This window comes from Amblyomma mixtum, chromosome 5, assembly GCF_055824585.1.
Source record: "Amblyomma mixtum isolate Tamu chromosome 5, ASM5582458v1, whole genome shotgun sequence".
NCBI lineage: Eukaryota > Metazoa > Arthropoda > Arachnida > Ixodida > Ixodidae > Amblyomma > Amblyomma mixtum.
The window spans coordinates 109,128,299-109,150,571 of record NC_143016.1 but is presented as its reverse complement, the minus strand read 5'-3'; the positions used below and the strand labels follow the sequence as shown (position 1 = coordinate 109,150,571).

Here is a 22,273-nt window from a genome sequence, read left to right as displayed (position 1 = left end):
TCTTCTGCGGCCTGCATCAACATATCTTAGAGCAATAATGTCGGAGACAGCAAGAAAGAACCTATTAAGAACATTAGCCTTTGTTTTATAGGCGCTGAGGCCGTTACGGGACGCTGCAAACAGGGAGCGCGAAGTCGATTAAGTCGATTACGTTCCGAGTACCCGTTGTGGCTGCCTTCACCACACAGCGCACGGGCACGCGGGCAACAACACTTCATCGCGAGACACGAATGTCCCATGGAGAATGCGTACGCCAGGCGGAAAGCTTTAATAACAACCACTTTCTGGTGAACGGAAATTGCACTGCGCTTCCGTTTACCGCCGCTTGGCCCTGTGAAACCAGTTGGGCCTCCATGGCGCCGAGCGCACCAAGCGCACTGCCAGACGGTTTCGACCTTAGGACCATGCTCGAAACTGGAAACTGAACCATGCTCGAAAACGGAAACTGAACTGAGCATGGGACCAGAGAAGCAAAGCGCGCCCAACACAGGCTGCGTGCAGCAGGGAGGCTGGAGAACGGGGAACTACAACGACCTTAGAAACTCCTGTCAAGACGTAGCATAACGCCGCGCGCCACAAGCGGCGTGGCATCGTTAAAAGGCAACAGAAGCGGTTTTAGAATTCGATGAGTTTAAGGTGGCAGAATGTGCAAAATGTGCAGGCAAAGCCTCGTTTTGCTCTAGCATTTGAAATAGTGGCGTAATCGCCGATTAAAGTCGTCGTCGGCGTTCAGCTTCTCTGAAGTGCACAGCGAAGGGCAGAGGCCCCGATAATGACGTCACGTATGACGGCACTACGTTTCCAGCGAAGAAACGGTTATTCCATGGAAGAAAACCGACGCCATCGAAGGTGAAGCTCACGATGCATTGTTTGGCGCCATCTGGCGACGCAAAGCGGCATGCAGGCGTAAGCAGCGGACATCTGAAATTTCGGCAACAATGACGTCACTGCCGAGTTTCCTCGCACTCCTCCAACGTAGTGAGGAGAAGCCTAAGCATCATCTCGGTTTTAATCGACGATTATGTCGCCATTTTAAATGCTAGTGCAAAAATACTTTGCATGCTTTATCTAGAAGCTTGATAGATCCGAATTCTTGAATAACCTCGAATTCTCAAAAACCGTTTCAGTTTCCCTTTATGCGAGCCAAATTTTCGCCGGAGAGAGCGCCAGCGTCAAACCACAGAGCAGGTTTATGTTCGGCGACTTCAATCTGCCACATGGAATCAGTGCGGAAGTCTTGTAAACAGTTATAAACCGGTATGCTCGGAGCGAAACGGCCTGCAGGGTTTGCTGAAGGTTCGTTATATCCCGCTGAACGAAAATTTTACTCCGTAAAAACGACATATCCTATACATGGGCTTCTGTGGGAGCTTCCAACGGGAATGGCAATTCCTTCGTTATATCCATTATTTAGTTATTAACCCCTTCGCTGTAGGACGTTAGACTAAATAATAGGGACTATTCACCGACGTCACGGCGGCCGCCATATTGCTCTCACTGGAGCACTTGGAAAGGCCGCCTTCGTGTCTGTAGAGATTATCACCTCCTGCCCCGGCCTGCACTCCTGAAGCTACGCACCGGACGGGAAAAAAATGGCGGCCATGATGTCACATGAACACCCCCACGCACGACTATTTTGAGGGTCCGTGACGGCACATGAGGCCACCATGCGCCAGACAGAAATTGATACAAATGTTATTGTGTTGTTTGTATCCTACAACGGCGGTACAAGCAACTCGATCCTTTACAACTCCAATCCCCTTATGAGGGTCATGAGCGGATTGGAGTTGTAAAGGATCCAAGCTGTAATGTAAAGCATTCAAAGGAGGCTGTATGCAGACAGCCTCGACCCGCCATCTCACGGCGCCCGACGCAAGCTTCCCACGCGAAGCCCATAGCACAAGCAGATGCAGCTCTCATAAGTATCTCGAGGTCTCCGCAGGGGAAACTTCCACGCGTCTCGCCTCGATAAACGAGCGCGTATCACTATGCACCGTACACAATGGGCGTACGCGTGAGCCTGCAAGCAAAGAAACAAAAAAAAAGGATCACGACGATTAAAAGTGAAAGAAAAAAAAAGGCGGGGAGGAAGGGGTGGGGGTAGTGGCGGAGGGCGAGAACAATTGGCTTATCTCTCTCTCTCTGCGTGGTACCCGCGCCAGGTAGACGCGGAGGGAAACAACGCGTCAGTTTTCCCAGAAGGCACAGGAGGCGAAGTGCTGACGAGGCCGGCGGCCGATGTGTCGAAGCACGGGCTATACACACACGCACGCAGAGGCAGACTGCAAGTCGTCGGCGTCGCCTATATCAGTGGCTGGGGAAAGGGCATGTATCAATTCCGACGTCGTCATAACGCCGCGGCTGGCGCGCACGTAGATGCCGCCCTTCGCGAGTGCGGCGGCAGGAGCCGAGAGACGCGCAGTCTGCCCCACCAAGGACGACGACAGCGCAGACAAACGCCGGCCATTGTTCACGAGCAGGCGCGTCTTCTAGCGCCGCGGCGCAGCAGCAGCAGTCGCCCGGAGAGGACGGACGAAACGGCGGGGCGTCACGCTACTATACACTCCAAACGCGAATGCGCCTCTATTTGGGAGTAAAGAAGGGAGTAATACCCCTGTCACACGGGCAAGTTTAGTGACACTTTCACGAAGTGCACTTCTCCAGAACGAGTGACACTTTCGGAGCGCGCTGCTACACGGAAAAAATAAAGTGTCATTCGGAATTGATAGTGGTGACGACGGCTCTTCAAGTAACGCACAAAAAATATTACTTTTCGCGCTTGAAAGCTTTAATGTACAGTTAATGTACAGCAGATTGCAAACTGCAAGCAATTTTTTATGATTGTCAAGGAGCTTTGTGCAATATTGGCGATTACAAAAAAGGCTTCGCAAGACGAGACAAGCCAGGAGCAGTACTTCACTATCCTCCCATAGCCTTATCAAGGCATATGTTTCAGATTCGGACCAAGACGCCCGCTCTCTTCTTGCATCAGCCGCTGCGCAGAACTCCATGTTGCACACACACACACACTGCACTGACAAAGAACCTCCTTGGATTGCAAACACTGCACTTTTGCTACTGTTGCACCGTCACACCGAAACGGTTGCAGATGGTTGCTACGGTCGCCATGCTAGCCGCCATAGCCATACCGCTGCGGCTGCCTAAAAAATTATTGCAGCTGAAAACAAGAATATCGGAATATGTGCAGTATATATATTTAATGGCAACGCAAATAAGTTTACATGAACAAGAGGGAAAAAAATTAACTGCGTTCAATAAAACGCCATTTTTATTGCCGACGTTGTATTCTAATTTCGAAACGCTGCTACCGAGGCTATACACTTCGCCCCTCGGGAAAAGTGAAGTGAGTTCCCCAAACTCACTTCTTGCCGAGTGCGTTCAGCAGCGAGTGTGCTTAAAGTTCATCGTGTGACACGATGCGAATGACACTACAGGCGAGTGTCACTCGTTGAAAATGGCACTCGTTGAAAATGCCCCATTTTCTTCCCTGAAGAGCAATTTTTCAGTTTTCAACAGGCGCTCTCAATGGGTGGAAGGGAGAAGAAGGTTGGAGCGACGTGAAGCGAAATCTTCACACTTCATCGACTCGCAACAGCGCGAGAAGTGCGAGATTTACTTTATTTTTTCCGCTACTCTTCTGACGTGTACCGCAGAGGCAGAGCAAAGATAAATATCACGGCCTTGGCGAGGCTAGAGTTATGCGTCAGAAATTTTTAAAAAAAATTAACTACAGACGAAAGTCCAAACACCACCGAGAGGTCGCGCGATCCTCGCACAATGATATATGAGTAAAAAGGCCTCGCGTGAGCGGCGATTCATCATTATACAGTAAAGAGCCCGCAAGCATCGAACACAAAATTACGCACGCGCCCGCTCATGCATGCCGAATGAATGCGTGGTCAGTATACGGAACGCACCTTCGCCGGCCACCGTAGGGTGTCGCGTCAACCGAGCTCGTACGAGCGCGCTACTACTATCACAGGCGGTAATCGCCAGGCAAATGGCGACGCCGCGAGCGACGCGCATGCTGCATGGAGTATCGTCAGCATCACTGACATATAAAGGGGAGAGGGGCAGTCCCGGTAAAAAGGGCGAACACAGCGAACAGCACTAGGACGTTAAAAGTCATATCCGTCCAGGCAGTGCGTTCAAAGAGGGGGAAGCTCCTGACCGGTCGCAATAGGTGTCACGCTCAAGAAGCGCATGTATGCGTGTGTGCGTGCGTGCGTGCGTGAGTGAGTGACATCGATAGGGCGACCGATGTATACAAGGAACAAGCGTGCTTCGTAAGCTGAACAGCTTACGAGCCATGCAAAGCGTCCATCCACGTAACTGGGATATCTTTCTCTTTTAGAGGGGAGGGGGGATGAGGGAGGGGGCCAAACTCAACAAGGATGGTTCATTGGGATTTAACGTCCCAAAGCGACTCAAACTATGAGGGACGCCGTAGTGAAGGGTTCCGGAAATTTCGACCACCTGGGGTTCTGTAACGTGTGCACTGACACCGCACAGTACACGGGCCTCTAGAATTTCGCCTCCATCGAAATTCCTCTCTCGGTGGCAGTAAAACCTCTGTGGCATAAGGAAGCAAGAAACACCCGCGCTGTCCCGACAGCTTTCCGAATCTCCTTCCAAGCGCCCAGTGGAGGGCTCTCCAAGAGTAGCGTGCTCTCGACACGCACCAAGGAAGCGGCCAACGCCAGTCTGCCGCGGACATGTACAGAGCGTACCGAAAGTACTCGACCCACAATCTAAGTGACAGCGACGTCACAAGAAGAGCAAACTGAAGAGACCGCATAGACTCAACGCTTTGGATGAAGCTTTCTACTTTCAGAGGCGAGTTTAAGAAAGAAACGGCAGTAGCCGGGACGTTTAGTACGATTTCACAGAGAAATCGGCCGCACCAGACAACAAATCGCAGTTTCTAAGAATGCTTGGGGCGCGCAGATCGAGTTCCCATGGTAAAAAGACGGGCTCAGAATCCCCTTTAGTGCACCTTTAACCAGCCCGTTAGTTAGCACGTCTTAGCTCTATTCTGATGTACTACATCGCTAACAATGCTATGCCGAAAAAGCGCTCTTCTAACTCAAGAAGCCCACCCTTATAAAAATGGTCTATAGACAGTCTATAGACTTCTTATTGAGTCTAGACTTCCTATAGATGTCTATGGCATTAGTATTGCCTATAGATTGCTCTCTAGGATTTGTCTATAGACAATCTATAGACTTTATAGACAGAAGTCTATAGACACTCTATAGACTGTCAAATTCTTTTTGCGCAAAGCCTTAGATGAAGCACCCTGTATAAGTCGTGAACGGGTTTAGCTCTGCAGGTTTGGTCGTGACTCGCGGAAACATAATTAAAATAAAGTGTACAAGAAAGCTTCTGTGTCCTTAACGGGCCAGAACGGCATTTCGTCGCTACGCAGCTCCGAAACACTTCGTTTCCCGGAATGCTTTCTGTAAAAATAAATAAATAAAAACAAAAAAAAAACGCGTGCTCACAGCTGGCCAAAGCGACTTTTCCGGGCGGAGATGCCCGCGAACGCTAAAGCGCGGCGGCGGCGGCATTTCGAGCTCGCCTTCATTCGTAGCCGCTCCGCTGACCAGACGCACCGCCCACGCGCGCTCCCGGTCACCGTGCGCCTGGCGTGACGTAAAAGGGGAGCTGCGTATGACACGCGCGCCTCCTCAACACTTACGCACGGACTCATTCGCATTCTCCGATCGAGTGGGTTTCTTCGACACGGCTTCCCCGAAGGGGCAGCAACTGCCAGATGCATGCATGCGCTGCAGTAGATTACGCTGCGCTGAACGTTCACAATGAAACGAAGCGTAACTCCCACTGCGCTCGCCAGGGGGCAGAACAGTCGAGCTCAATGAGCTTCTCGGTACGCGTAGTTATTTAAAGGCGAGAGCCTTTAACGGCTCATACTGTCGTCCGTTAACAAAGCGTGTCACACGCGTTTAACTCGAGAACTAAAATACATAGAAGAAAACCAATGGTTGCTTCAGATAGAGGAGGAAAAAAATGAACCTAGAAGCCAAGTTTGATGACTATAGATTAATTCGTTAATTATAGGCAAAAATTTCCAAACTGCGACGAAATAACGCGGACGTCGATATAGCCACTGGAAAAGTGTGACGTCACATCCACCAGAAGTCGTCCCGGCACAGTAAAAATTGTCACAGAACGGTCGGAAAAACGTCACATTTGTGTCAAGTCAGATGGAAAAATGTGTAATTAACCGTAAATAACTCTTAAGATCCCCGAAAGGTGTATAATTTGGGTATCGATATAGCCACGGAAACAGTGTGACGTCACATCCACCGGAAGTCGTCAAGGCATAGTGTCCTCGCATTTTTTTTTTCTTTAGTATAAGTACACCAAGCTCGACATTGCGTCATTAATAGTTCTGCTTACTCTACGGGTGGCAAGCCACCGCTGTCTACCTATACATATTTGAAAGGCTGTGCGCTAAAAAGACGCTCACAGGAAAAAGGATAGAGACGACAGGAAAGACGCCAACTAGCCCGTCAAAAAGCCTTTCTACCTATACAGGTCGTGGTCACACGCGGTAGAACGGAACTGCGAAAAAAAAAGGAAGAAAGCCAGACCGATAAGCACAGACTACAATTTAACAGCACGCTGTGTTGGGCGAGTTAGAAGTAGTTCATCTTGAAGACCAGCGCAAAACAGACAAAGGACCAACGAAAGAGAAGACGTACGACACGGACGTTGACTAACAACTGAAGGTTTAATGGAAAACTCGGGAAATAAATAAGGTGAAAACGCGGGAAATACGAAACGAAACACAGAAAAAACATCAAGGATGACACTGCAGAGGAAAGGCACTTATCGAGGAACGCCATCTCGTTTCCCTGTAGAGCAACGGACGGTCTTTCCACGCACGTGTCCGAGTTCTTAGCGATGCAATATGCTTCGAAAATTTCCCTGCTTATCTAGTTACTACTCTTGTATGCTATCAACGTATTACACAAGTCCAGCAGGCAAGGATGATCTTGTTCTTTGCATTCGCGGCAGTGGAGCACGAGATTAGAAGAAATGGTTCGTTCCTTGTCAAGGGAACGAACATGTCGTGCTCTTTCGACCTGACGTTTCTGCACCTAGCCGTTTGACCAAAATATATATTTCCGCATGACAAAAGAACCCTATACAGCACCCCTTTTTTGCAGTTAATAAACTTGTCTGGACTCGACACAGTGCACCTTTGAACGTCCTTTCTGGAAGAGGCCGGATCCAGCTTCTTGTTCACTGCAGCATACACGTTCCTAACTTTATGATCAGCGGATAACTTTATGACCCCCCCCCCCTTTCTTCTAGAACCAACCGCCACTGATCCCAGGTGTATAGCTCCGGCAGTTGAACAATTAACCTTTCAACAACTCAGTCTACACAAGCTAAGCAAGTATACGTGCGAACCGCGAGATAACAGACACCTTTAGCCTACCGTGTACCGTGTTACCGTTACCGCTACCGGAGGACCGGGAGCCCGCTCACCACCAGTGAGCACGCGCTGATTGGTCCCGATGCTGCAGGCGCGGGCGCAGCTGCCGGGTTCGTGGTGCCATCTGGCGCCGTCAAGACGATTTGCGCATGTGCATTGGCTGCGCGCGGGCTTCCGTTACTCAGGTACCGGTAACGGGAACACGGTAAGCTAAAGGTGTCTATTCGCACGCGTCAAATGAGCAGCGCCGGCTAGCTCTTCAAGTGCAGCGTATGCACGCTAAAGCGGGAACACGCGGGCCTGACAAGAGAGACAACTAACTTGTCGCCCAACCTAGTTTAAGGTTAGAAATCGCGAAAGTTGTTTTGGTTAGGTTATATGATCTTTCTTCTTTCTTTTTTTTCAAGCAGTAAAAGATATGTGCCTGCAGTCGTACAGCAACTGATAAACCAAAGGCCGGCATCTGAACATGGTGCCCAGGGAAAAGGAGAGCAGGGCTTAAGTAAGGTAAGTTTAAGAGCAATGAACAAACATGACGGGGATAGGTCACACCATTAGTTGCTTGCTTTTGCCTTCGATGCGCAGGTGGTGTTGAAATCAGGAATGACAAAACATTTAACCAATAAATATCATCGGACTACTGTCATACTGAAGTGAATAGTGTGGCTCCGTAAGCAAAACCAACCTTCTAAACGAAACTCAAAAATACCTACGCCACATAGAGTGCAGACAAAAATAATTCGCTTTTGCGGCGTTCAAGATCAAAAGCTCACCTGGTTCCGTCTTCCCTTCGTCGCTCCGCAATTATTATACGCGTCCCACTATTAATAACGTAAACACGGGGCAATGCACGGACAACTCTCGACTGCTCTGACTGCAAAGGCTCGAGCTTTAAATCGGCGCCTGCACGAGCAGCGCGAAAGGCCAGAAAGCAGACAACGGGCGCGACATCTGCGGTACGTCTGGCTTTTTAATCTATAAATGGCGACGGGACCAGAGCTGTCGCAAAAATGTCGCATCCAACAGACCACGGACCAGCGATCCACGGCGCCCGCCAGTCCGCAAAATGCACGCAATAAGGGCACGCGCTCTCTTCTTTTCCCCGAACTTTATCGCTGACAGATTATTCTATTCGATCTAATCACGTTCGCATTCTCTGCCGCTCTCTTTTGGGTTTTCTCGATCTAATCCTAAACCTTATAGCAAAATTAGCGCCACGTAACGATTAGACCTCTTTCCTATTTTCCTTCCTTCCCTGCCTTCACAGCACGCCGGGAGCAGAAAGATAAAGAAACATATCAAATTCGCACATGCGCACTTCCTGACCCCTGATTGGCCAGAAGAACGCGAAGCATCGGCAGTCACCTCTATACCAGCAGACCGTGCGAAACCTAGCGGCGCCACTGTAACACCGGGTTGCGTTTCGAACGCTCTAGCAACACCCTCCACGCTACAATTCACGAAGGTTTCGACATCGCAAAATCGGTCGCGTCGGCTTAACTTTAGCTCGTAAAAATGCAGTGCTTCCTTTCCATCAGGCCTAGCGCCGTTAAAGGTTCCCGAAACAAGTTCCCAAAGCAGCAAAGTTTCATCAGAGCTGCGGGGGAGGAACTAAGAAAAAAAAAAGCAGCGAGGGGGTAAGGAAGATCACTGAAGCGCACTCTCTCTTTTTACTACTGCCGTTGCTGCGTAAAACAGCCAACCTTGGGCGACCTATACAGGACGATCCGCTTGAGCGGCTCACTACCCCCACCTCAAAAGCATGGTACACGCGAGAGGGGCGAGAGGCGCGCCAGAAAAGAAATTCATTATCTTCCCGCGCCTCTTTCTCCGACCTGCCTACGCAGCGCTTCTCATCCGCCCCCCTCTCTCTCTCCCCCAACCATCCCTCGTCCTCCGTGGTGGCGTGACGAGCAGCGCTCCGCCGACTCCTTTTCGCAGAACTGATGGGCGGCCTAGCGTCTTTCGCAACGCTCCAAAAAGAGAAAAGAATGTGTGGGAAGGGGGGGCGTAGTAGAAGGGCGCATCTATAAATAGCACGAAGAAATAAGGGCAGCGAGTCTCTTCTCCTGACGCAACAGCGCCGGAACTTTTGCGTCTTGTTTCGTCTTTTTTTCTTCTTCCATCTCTGAACTGGACAGGGAGAGTAAAGGGGGCCCCCCGGGGGCATGCAAGGATGGACGCCCCCCCCCCCCCCCCCCCCCCCCCACACACCCCTTTATGCTCACCCGAGGAAGGCGGGCGCCGTGCTGGGGCAGTCATCCACGGGCAGGCGGGCACGTCTTGCGTGAGCAGCAGCCGCAGCTCACCACCGCGCCTGCGGCAGAGGGGCATACGCATGTCAGAGCGCGAACACACAATCGGCGAAGCACGCACCACAAGAAAACAAGAACAGACACCGACGGCAGAAAAGAAAGGTGAGCGGGCCCCTTTGGAAAAAGGTGCACGTAAAGAGCGTCCGATAAAGAGCGTTTTCAATTCGACTGCGGAAAAAGGCACCTTCTCGTCGACACCGGTAGGCAAAAGGTGCGGGTTAGAACGTCGTTAGGTAGAGCGTTACCAGCCGGCACCGTTCACAGGCGAAATATCGCACGTGGGAAGGAGAGAGGAAAAAGAAAGCAGTGAGAAAGTATAAGGAGAGAGGTTACACAGACGCGTCTGGTTGTCTACCCTACTGCACCCGCGGTACATTAGTGGAGCGGGAGAGGTTGTCCTTTGCAACCACTCTATATTCTGTCTATCCTACTCATGGAGGGGAGTTGAGGCAGTGAGTAAGGGAAATGAAAAGTGAAACGCGTCATGTCCATGGGCAGCCTAAGAACCTCTCTATGGGCTGTAGTTCTTTCAAATCGAAGTACTGCCTTCCTGCAGCGCTCCAATGGATGGATGGATGCTATGGGTGGCGAACATCACGCGACGGATGGATATATGGATGTGGAGCATCCCCTTTGAAAAGGGGTGGTGGCAGGTGCCGCCATACTCGGTATTTCTTTTTCTGCATATTTCTGTAACTACTAATGTGATACTTGCCAACAAATTAGCATCATTCTTTGAATAAATATTCCACTGAATTTTACGTTTGACCTTTTTTTAATCCCGAACATCGCTCCTTACGTCACCGCCCTGTTTTCTAGCAATCGCTGTTCCTAACGTCTACAGCAGAACAACTTGCGTTACCTTTGTTACTTCTAACCCCTAGAGCCTCAGGGAGAGTCACTGTGCCTGTGTGGACATCTGGATAGACACTGCCACATTCTATAGACCAGATTTTTGAGCCTCTCCTGGGCGCGGCCATTTTGCACCGACTGGCGCGCCGCGGTGCGGGCGTTTCGTTGGGGACTGCGGGGCTGCGGCAGTTCTGCGGCCGCGCCTGCACATAGCCGCGCTTCGGGCGCTAAAAAAACATTGTCGAGCATACTTCCGCTGCGTGGCTGTGTTGCAGGAAGTATTTACGTTATCAAAGCGATAACACTGACGCGTTTTAATGACATTTAGTTTGACATTCAAGTTAATTGTGCCGGCGCTTAGAACGCGCTCGTGCTTAATCGAATTCCGTCTTGGTGCTCCACCGCAAAGAAACTTTTTATTCAATATCAAGAATTAGGTGTGCGGCTAGTATGCAGTTCCAATTCCCATGCACTCTTATTCCTTCCTGCCGGCCATAAAGCCCCCCCCCCCCCCCCCCCCCTTCCACAAACGGCTTTCTTGTCGCCGCGCCAGTTTATCAACAAATTACCGCTGTGAGCTCAACTGAGTCGCAGCGCCAACAGAAAACAAATTTTGTCATGGTTTATGCAACCTGGTGCATAAAAACGTACTTCCGCTTAATTTATAAAAGCTTGAATAGATATGAGCAGCTAATCCAGCTTTCACTAATTCTGAGGTCCGAAGTCGGGTTATTTTATTCAGGAGCTCTCGCCGCGTGTGAGAGCGTTGCGTAGGCGTTTGGCTAAGTGTGGAAAATGTAATGAAATCGCGCATATTTTCCTATGAATAATGTAGATACCGCACCGCTGCGGTGGCTCAGTGGTTACGGCTCTCTGCTCTGGCCCAAAAGACGCGGGTTCGATCCCGGCCGCGGCGGCCGAATTTCGAAGGAGGCGAAATTCTAGAGGCCCGTGTACTGTGCGATGTCAGTGCACGTTAAAGAACCCCAGGTGGTCGAAATTTCCGGAGCCCTTCACTACGGCGTCCCTCATAGCCTGAGTCGCTTTGGGACGTAAAACCTTAATAAACCAAACCAAGCTAAGGTAGATACCAACAGCAGAAAGATACTATAGATAAACCTTTCCCCAGATACCTCTAACATGCGTGCGGAAAAAGCAGCTGAAATCGGTAGCGGTCGTGCTTACAATCCTCTGCATGAAATGTGTTTAATGGGAACAAGAGCAAGCTCAGCGCAAGGGTGCCGAACACGTACATGGTGATCGAAAACACGCGCTCCGTCGGGACAACCTTCAGTCTGCAGCTCGCCTATCCAGTTACTACTCCACTGAGTCAAATCAATAGATCTACATTCTGATGCATAAAATTATCATAGATGATATCGCACGTAAAAGGCGACGACAAACGACACGACAGCGCAGAAATCTGCTTAGAAGTGCCGGTTTCCAGTCCGTACACTACTTGGTCGACTACACTCGGATGTCACGTTAACGAGTAACTGCGCACAAGATAACCGCATACTGTCTGGAAGAGGGCAAATGTGAGTAGTGACGCACAGCACACACCCTCACACTCTAAGAAAAAAAGGTGTGATCTTAGTCTTTTTGGGGGGTAAAACACTTGTCGCTGAGCTGACACCTTTTTGGGGGTAAGGTTACGCTGTTTCTTGGAGACTAAGTATTTATGCTCTCGCACATAGAGTAATGTTACGCTCTAATAGCCTAAACTTGCACTCACATAGGAAGAGTAACTTTAAACTAGTTAGGTATAACATTACGCCTTTCTAAAAGGGGTAAATGTTAGCCTGAGGAAAGCATAAACATATCCTAGCATGCAAGGTGCAAGTTTGCACCTTTAGCAGGTAAATTTATGCTATGTATAGAAGTGCAAAATTACTTTGTCAAAGACTAAACTTATACCGTCATAAACAGAGCAAAGTTTGCACCCCTGTGGTGCATGCTTATACCCTTACATGATGGATAAAGTTACCCTTCTAGTGGTACAAAGTAATGCCCTACTGCAAAGGGTATCTATGCACTACTCGGTGGTGTATTTATACTGTCCACACGAGAGCATTATTACCCTTCTGTAGCGTAAACCTGCCCATTGAATGCAGAACTAAAGTTGACCCATATGGTAGAAGCCCGAGTCTTTCTGGAAGTGCAGGCAGTGTCAAAATGTTGCGACGAATCTTTCATGTGAGATGGTCTGTGTCATTGTGTTCAGGTGCAGGTACTACTGCAGAATGTACACAAAGAATTCATAAACGAATCGGAGAAAGAAACATACCGTCATATTTATTTTGTCACATGCTACACCATATTACAGCAATGACCCTGGCAGTCTTCTTCATACAGGTGGAGGCAGTATGTACCATGTATTTGACCTGCACAGAGAAGAAAACATATAATGAATTTTGCAACCACAAAGCTCAGACGACGTGACCATGGGCTTAGTTAATTCAGGTCTAAAAGTGTAAACCACACAAAAGGCAGGGATAAAGGGCGATGCATGAAAACAATGCCACAAGTGCAGGCTTCTGTTTATTAATGAGAACCAAAATCAGAAAAGATATGCAGGAAAAACAAAACATGTCCTAAATGGCAGCTACTTAATCACTCACATATGCTGACATTATCACAAGCACACTGGCTTCTCAGGAAAAATCCAGAATATTGTGCCCAGCTGCACGGTTAGGCTCCCGGATGCCAGTCTGGCATCCGGGAGTCTTTCGACGGGCCGGGCAAGTCTTAGTCTGGCATCCCGGATGCCAGACTAAGAAGAGGGTCATATCAAGAAACAGAAAAAAATGTGCATGAAATGGAAGCTACTAAAAGGTGATAAAATGAAATGCCGTTTAACAAACCCTTCCCACCATTCTCGTGTTTTTATTTCTCTGTATCTAGAGTGGTTAAGGTTTCATGCAGCCCTTGCTAACAATATGTCTCTGGTCTCTGATGCCATTATATGTTTTGTTGCCCATACAGTGAATTTTCTTCCTAAATGGGAAGTGTAGGTGATTATCTGAGCATCAGTGAGTGATACTTCCAACTGTAATTTTCCCTGCACATATTACCTGTGAATTCATTTCCGATTAGCAAACAGCAGGAAGCTTGTGCCTGTGATGGCATTTCTGGGTGCATTCCATTGTCACAGCCTTTCGATACAGTTTAAATACCTGGTGAAAGGCCTATGCACAAAGGCTACGCACTATAAATCTTAGTCTACCACTCCTGGAAAACAAGGAAAAGCTTTTGGCTAAACGTGAAATAATAGCAAGGGCAACTTACACATTTAAAGAGTTGTCTCCATGCATGAGGTAACGTCATACCAAAAAAATTATTTGGACCACATTATAATAAAGATACTTTTTATTCACGTTCATAGCCTGTTTCATACTACACTTCTACATTATGCCTGTGCAAAAAGCTTTGGTTATGGACTGGCCTTCTCTGACAGACTACATTAACTACACAAGCAGCATAGAACAGTCTCCCTCTAAAGCACTATTTTTTCTTGAGGAAATTACAAATCTCGTCTTTTTATTTAGACAGTGCTGCTTCATCCAATGCTTGCAGCATATGCAGCAGCAGTAATTCTCATGAATTACATTTTGCTGGCACAACAGAATGTTGTGTTACCTTTACACATCTTTTCAGATGCTTAGCATAATGAAATTGTAAACACTGACTGACAGCATGCAAGAATGGCTATCAAACCAGTTGCCTTCCATATCTGCTGTCACATGCAGGGCACATGAGCTTAGTTAAATTTTAAGTTCACTCCAATGTGAAATAGAACAAATATGGGTTCACGTGAGTTATTGGATATTATTCACATCAGTGAATAGCACCTTCCTACTCAAAAAGAAAGTGTGAACAGTGCAAAGAAGATGAACAGCCTCACATACCTTCATATCACATTAAGCTCTACATGCATAAACGATGCTAGTCATATTAGCTTGGTAGCATGCCACCCTGCCAAGCATTACCATAACTCTGCATAATTTTTTTCTGACTTCTCCAGCAACATGAATTGTAGGCAGCGCCTCTCAAACTAATTCAATATGAAATCTTTGCTGAAGTCCAGCCTACTTTTGCAGAAAAAAAACTGCATTTATACTTCATGCCATAAAAAGTGGTCACAATTATTCAAACCATTATTCAGAAATTCTTCCAGAACTAAGTCCTCGAAAACATTGAAAAGCTCTAAAATCTCTGTAATAGAATGGCTGCAGCTGCGCAACATAGCATACTATGTTCACGGATGGACATCAAGTGATGATGAACTCGCAACAATGTCCCAATTACATAAAAACATACATACCACACACATCTAGTCCCGGCCACTCGTACGGTTTTGAAGAATCCAGGCTGAACTTCGGTGCTAGGAGTGACAATGGTTGTGCACTTTTGCATCCCTCCTTCTCCCAGGTGCACTGCAATAGAGGTGTCATTTATAGCGTTAGTGTAATGGTTAGTGATAACTTATATGTTCATTAAACCACGTAATGGCAGCACACATGCTCAAAAAACGACAGGAATAGTTTGAAAACGAGAAAAGACTTTTTATTCCAAATTTTATCCATTACAGCACTTGCCACATATTTATAACAGGCATAATTGACGCAGTGCACTGGCATAATAAGCCTAGACAAACTTCTACAGCACAATGGCCTATTACCAGTGAATTGTCACTAAGTGCCTAACATAATTAACATATCTTCTAACAGCCACTGCAGAAAAAAGAAAGAACTATACTGTTACTGCTTACGAGATTGACAGCATTCATTACAGAATTTTTTTTTGTTGACAGATTACCGCAGTGCAACCAAAATCCTTATTGTTCTAAACAGAAAAGCTTAGATACTAGCGTATTCTTCTATTCGACCTCTTAGAGCGACATCAAACCTAAAGTCTCACTCTTTCATAAGAGAATACAACAGCACAAAAAGAGGTGACATAGACTGTACGCTTTTGTGAGCTAATGTTTGGCCACCAACTAGCCCCTACCTTTTCACTAGTAAAAAGAACTAAACAAGTTCACTTTTCTCTATTAGTTCTCAGCCTGAGTGAAGAACCAGTTACACATCAACTTAACACCATTAGCAAGCGCATCTTGCCATTCGAAAGCAGTAAAACTGCTGGCATGATAAGTCACATTCTGGGTTAGCAAAAATATTGCAAGGTGTAAGCGAAAACGGCCGCATGCCTGGAAGAGCAGAGCACAAATGAGCTGCTAATTTCTTGCCTATGAATAAATAAATTTCACGTTTACTGTTTTATCGTTTGCTTGCTACTCCGTGGTAAAGAAAAAAAAATTGACACCGTCCATTCGCAAAAAAAAAAAAAAAAAGCGGCCTGGCAGAAGGAGTTGCCTTGCAGCGCTAAAATTATAAAGGGATTATTGTCCAATAAAAATCACATACAGCGCTGCAGTAGATGTGAGCACTGCGCGCAGTACGTGCCACAGAAGCGCGCACACTAATTTACTCGCCCATTTCTGAACGGAGACTACGGTTTGGACTTACCTTACTAAATGGTCGTGAGCAGGGACAAATACTTGGCGTTGAACAGACGACCGGCAATGTTCTTTCGCACGGCAGACGAACGATCAGAGCCTGCAGCGAAAGAAAGCATGAGAAAGACGCCTGCAGATTGCGCCGCTGCGATCGCGTGTTGTACACGATAGGCTCCCTCCGGCCGCACGCGACCATCTCAAAACAAGAAATAGCAACAAGCAGCGGCTCGCGCACACAATCCATGATAAAAAATCTGTATTGAACACACCATAACTTGATGGCAGGAAACAACCCGTATGACAAAACGAAAATGTCACTTACTTGTACGGTTGAAATTGGGCGCAAAGAATCCGTACGATGAGGGCGCCGCGACGATCTGGCGTGCGCTGTTTCTTTCAGACGTTGACTCTTTCGCGAAGATGTCGCCCACTGCAGCATCACACATCGATGAAGCTTGCACGATGTAGTAATCGCTGAACAGAACCTAAACGCACACAGGCCCGTACTACAAGATGAAAAGAGGAATGCGCGTCGCGACTTGCACGCACGGCACCCAGGCGCGGTAAACAGCGGCTTCGTCTTCGACTCTATGCGAGCGGCCAATCCAAATAGACAGTCACGTGACCTGAAGAGGGAGAAGGGAGAAAACTACAACCACAACTCATCGCCAGCCATCGCTTCCAAAGCTTGCTTAGAGGAATTACAGAGGAGAGTTTCCTTCCTCCATGCTTCGTGCCTTTCTTTCGTTCCGCCGGACCCCGCGCTTCCCCTCTTTTCCTTTTCTCCGCTGACTGAAAGAATGTCTGCGTTCCCAGTAGTGTCCCAAGGTCAAGCCGCCCGCGTGCGGGGCAACAACCTTTGGTCCTTGCAATGTGCTGGTAGCTTATTATTTTTGCATGCGCCTCTCTGCCCTTGTGCACGTATTTTTCCGCGCTTTCGGCGTGCGCACAACTCTTCGTTTATCGGAGACAACGAGCGCGGCGAGACTCGTCTTGTCAGTTCTTGCAGTATCCCTTTGAAGCTTTTAATGCAGCCAGCTATTACGCAGTATGAATTACGCAGATGCTGCCGTAAATGTGTGGTGTATGCAACATAATAGTTTTCAGAGCAGCTGCAGCTTAAAGTTACGAGCATCATTCGGAAGTTCTCGTACTACCGCGTACAGGAGGCACTGCGAAATATATATCAATAAACTGCCCTTCCTGTACTTCTAAATCATTCACAGAACCGGCTAAAAAAGCGATGTAAATGCTGCAGCATTATTGATTCAATGTCAGGTACAGTAACAGTTTTAAATACTGATATTGCCGCGTGATATTGCTGCGAGAAATTTCAACTTTCTTTTGTGCTTATGGGGCTGCACGTGTGAGGAGAATCCGAAGAAAGCAAAAAAACCGCTCTGTTCAAAAATAGTTTAACTCAATCGAAATAGATACAGCTGTAGAGATATGGATTTAATAAAGCCGCATCGAGTGATCAGAAGCGTCAGGCAAAAAAAGGGGATTCACAAAATTTGAACATTTGAGGAAGATGGCGCAGAAGAGGGCTTCAAACGACAGTCGACCACTGCTGATGCAGCAGTTCTCACCTCTCATCGTTCCAGTGTTCGCGAAGTTCTCAAAATATTTTCAAAATGGGTCAACAGAGCAGAAATGGAGCACTGCCAGCGCTATGCCAGCAAGCATCCGTTAAGACGCTTCAACCGACTGGTTATTCGGGCGATTCCGTCTATTTACGCGCTTTCATTTTATTCTATATAGGCAGTTGCCACCGCTGAATTTATGCTTTTGTTAAAGATTGGTTCGTCAGTGCGATACAATGTGTCCTTTAGCTCAGTTTTATTTGTGCGTACAAGACAAAAGTCTCAGTCATCCGAAGCAACTTACGATGATGAAGGAAAACCTGCCGGTTTATACGCCGTAGTTTCATTTATTTTCCAGCTTGGGTCTTCGGGCTCTATCTAGTGCAATGTACTGTTTAGTGCTTATCATTAGCCTCTAAAAGAAAGAGTTATTTCCTGACGCATGAACCATTCCATAAGAATTCACAATGCACTGCCGCAATATAAGCGCCTTGATTACTGTTTCCTCTGGCTCCCGGTTTGTTGCGGAATTCGATGCTTCCATAGCGCTACAGTTCGAAAAAAAAAATGGAGGTAGTCAACTTCATTTCTGACTATCAGTACTACTTGACTGCATTAAAGCTGCGCGGAACAACCTAAAAGCTAAAAGTTACGTACACGTACACTGAGTTTAAGCTAATTTCTGCTCTTGTAGGCGTGCAGCACAATTTCATACGCAAGAGAAGTTCGAATAGACTTAAATCGCTTTGGTCACCTCGCTCCCTGTTTATCAATTTAAAATAAGCTGAAATTGAATTGCTTCTATGTGAAACACTTGTATGCGCCAAAACATGATCAGGAAATGCAGCTATCTCGAAAACTGCTTACTATGGGCTTCGCTATCTTGTGCCGAGAGAAAGGATCCGTACACTTGTTGGAAAGGAAACGTAGAAATGTCTTTTACGCTGCGTTGAGGAGTTTCCGAGCAGATGTACAAATGCTGGTGATCTCATAGTAGACCAGCAAAAGTGCGACTCTGAGGACTGGCTCGTGTCTTGGTAAAAGTGCTCTAAACAAAAAAGTACCTATATATATGGAATGGTCAGGCCACGTTCACAACTCAGTTCAGATGCAGAATTATTCCTTCCCTAGTTTCTTGCATTTTTGTTTTTCAGCGTTGTCAGTAGCGAGTAGGGCTCTTTTTTGTTGTTGAAATGGAGCAGAAATATGAGAGTGCAATTTATTCGGGATTTGCGTTACATTGCATCTTCAGCTAACATAAAATTACTGCGTCAACAATCTCGCTCGTTGGTCTGATTTTGATTTATTAACTTGTATGCATGTTAACCTGAACCCTTTCTGCTATTCGTCTGTTATTTGCTCAGGAACATGTGCCACAACGAGGGGTTATTCGAAAAGCGGTGCACGTTATTCGAAATTGTACGGAGGGAATTAACCGCCCTGGTATTTATCGTACGCTATTAGAAAATGAAGAACAGCGCTGACTAATAGAGCTTACGCTGGCTGTGAAGCAAAACTGTTCCTTTTAAAGCTTTTATTACCGCTTTAATAAAAGCGTAACCACAAGCCGAAATTATAAGCGCAATAATTTTCGTGCCTCTGGTGTGTTGAAGCGCTAAACTGTTGATTTCGTTCAGAGCTGCGATTGGTCAGAAGAGTAACACAGCACCGATCATGCCGTCTGTCTTTGCTGACTTACTTCTTTTTAAAATGATATCCAATCATGAGTATGAAATCACATGCACCGAATATTAATGATTATTTTGGTCGTTAGCAACCAAGAGCATGTTTGCATGCGTGATGGTTGTCGTGGCTGATCGCGGCCAATGCACCTTTTTTCAGTAACGTTCTGTGCATCCGCAAGCCGCCTCCAGGCGGAGATGGGCAGAAGATCGCTGTACGTGTTCTTCCAAGAAATAGCTTCTGGTCCCTTGAAGAAGCGAGGAGGCGCGGTCAGTATCGCCAGCGCGGATGAAAGGATCAATGCAGTGGGGGAGCGTGAGCCAGCGTAGCTTTTAACTATTGTCCTCAAAATAACCCCGCCACCCCGCTTTCGGGAGAGGGCCATCTTCGAGAGGGAGGGGAGGCGGTGAGGGCTGCATACTTTGCTGTACAGCGTCTTCGCGCAGAGGGAACACAGCTGGTTTGAAGAGTAAAAAAGGGGGTAAGTTTTCTGAAAGAGACTAACGGCCTCCACCACCTCGACACGGGTGTAATGATGCACTCTGCAAAGTGCATCGTTAGTCCATGCGCCTTCAGATAGCATAAGTCGTGAAGATACACCCTTCTTACACCCTTTTTTCTTAGAGTGCATACGTTAGCTGATGGAGCACAAAACGGCAGAAGCGAACACGTAAACATGCGTTCTATGCGCGGCGCCGGCGCGACCCGCAGTCCCTCGGGCCGCGCGCGCCGACAGATGGCGACTGGCGTCGAGAGTAGGCGCGCGTCCGCAGCCTGCGTGCGAGGGTAAAAAAATCTGGTCTATAGTAAGATATGGCCACACACTGGGCGTATGCCATCACCTCGGTTAAATTTCTTTTTGTAGCTTGGCGTTCCAAGACACCTAATAGCATTGCAATCGCCCAACGCATACGATTACCGGAAGCTGCATCTGCAGCTGCGTGGTTCAGGTGTTCACTGCAGAGCGAGACAGTCACCGCGCCTTTCTCGCTCCCCTATGCACTACGCCAAGTGATCAGTACGAGATATCAGAGAGATTTAGCATAGCGGATCCGCTACCGTGATGCGCTTCCGCAATGACCCAGCTGCGCCTGCGAAGAGGCGGTGGTGCGCCCCTCGGAGCCATCAGCACATGCGTAACTGGCCCCTCGAAGAACCGGTTCGAGGAAGCGGATATCGCTCCCGCGTGCCGCCAGTGCGCACCCGCTGATTAGTCCCGACGAGGCAGCAGAGCACGCAGCTGGCCGGCACCTGGCGCCATCTAGCGCCCTGGCTATCTGCGCACGCGCGTTGGTGGCATGCCGTACGCGATAAGCGATAACGGTACACGCTGTGCTAAATGTCTTCAATAGAGAGCTTTAGCACAAAGCTTAAGGCCACCGCTTACTGCTTGCCGCGACCGCCAGCTGCCAATGCGCACGAGCAGATGGCGCCAGGTGCCGGCACTTGGACCACCTGCACATGCGCATTGGCGTCCGCGGCAAGTGGAGATGGATCACGGTAGTAGCTTAGCTAATACTCCCTAAACTGCGGGCAAACCGGTGGAACATCAGCATGCACTAATTGTACGCGAACACAGTAAAGACGTTGGCGGGCTAGATGGCTAATAGTTGCGCACATGAAAATCGCGCCAACACTAGAAGACGAAAAAAAAAGCGGGGACGCGACACGCATTGCTGACACTCCTCGTCTTCTTTCGTCCTGCCGGGGGTTATGCCCTGCGTCTGCTTAGGCATTCACGGGGTCGCTTCCTCGCTTCATGTTCACGCCGTACCCGCGCGTCGCCAGCCCCGTTTACAAGAGAGCCCCCCTAGCAGGCTCGCCGCCACCAGCCGACGGTATGTGCTCAGCCAAGACAGCTACTCCTGCTCTCTCTCGCTACGTAGGCGTCAGCCACCTCGGCGATAAAACGAGCAGAACAGGTCGTAAAGTCGACGCGTGATTCGCAAGGCAACGCGCTTCGCCGCTATTCGCGCCAGGCACACGCGGGGCGCCGTCAACAGGTGCCGGCCCTCAGAGCACCCTTTCCGCGAGTTTTGAAACTGCTGGAAGCTGGTTTCATGTGCGACACTACGCTGCTTCGTCAGCAGCACGCGCAAACGCCCACCGGTGGCGACATTCAGGGATCGTGTTTCACAAAGCCATAAGGTAAGTAATCGGCCGGAGCCATTCTCGTTGGCTAGCATATGGTTAGGACCGGCCACCTACTACACTCGGGTACAACTCAAGAACGAAGCGACTTTTCCCCGACAGAGGACCCTACACACCAGACAATGCCGTCGGCCGATTTTCACCCGCCTGCTCGCGTGACAATGCAGGGAGCAGCAGAGGAAAGGGGATAGTCCCGTACCTGCGCTGTCACGCTAGCAGGCGGGTGAAAATCGGCCGACGGCATTGTCTGGAGTGTAGGGTCCTTTGTCGGTCTTGGAGTAGGGTCCTTTGTCGCCTTGTTCGGCTACCGGACGGGCGCCGGTGAACGACGGAGCAGAAAAAGAGGAGGAGAAGGAGGCTCAAGCGTTACTCTTGTCTGTCGTCGTCTTTCAGCACTACCGCTTCAAGCACCGTCAAATTTTGCAAAATAGCACGGGCTTCCACCTTATTGCAGACAATATACGCTTTCTGCTTCCTGAGGCAGAAGTCAATACTAACGCAAATTGTCTGCAGATTAAAAGACCTTCTGAAATGCTCATTTCGGCTTCCCGTGACCTAAAGTCAGAAGAGGACGAAATACTGATTATGCGCGCCAGTGCTGGACAGGCGCGCAAGGTGCAATCATCGAGATTCAAGTCGACATTATTATAAACACCTCTCTCTCCCTCACACACACACAAAA

At 48.3% G+C, this 22,273-nt stretch overlaps 1 protein-coding gene and 1 long non-coding RNA gene across 7 annotated transcripts in view; both read right to left on the bottom strand.

The window, feature by feature from the left end:
* The window catches only part of Ptpmeg (protein tyrosine phosphatase Meg), a 293,236-nt gene that overhangs the window by 183,315 nt on the left and 87,648 nt on the right, over positions 1 to 22,273 (bottom strand). For 4 of the 6 annotated variants that reach the window (XM_089545844.1, XM_089545850.1, XM_089545845.1 and 1 more), the window contains exon 2: positions 9,718 to 9,806. The exons of the other annotated variants lie outside the window; for them this stretch is intronic. The gene's annotated coding sequence lies outside the window, so the exon portion shown is untranslated. The remainder of the gene's footprint in view (positions 1 to 9,717; positions 9,807 to 22,273) is intronic. 6 annotated transcript variants of the gene reach the window in all.
* Positions 12,240 to 16,264, bottom strand: LOC149343332 (uncharacterized). The gene is made up of 3 exons (XR_016282703.1): positions 16,185 to 16,264; positions 14,981 to 15,092; positions 12,240 to 13,040 (listed from the first exon to the last, which is right to left on the bottom strand). It is a non-coding gene; the product is annotated as an uncharacterized LOC149343332 (long non-coding RNA).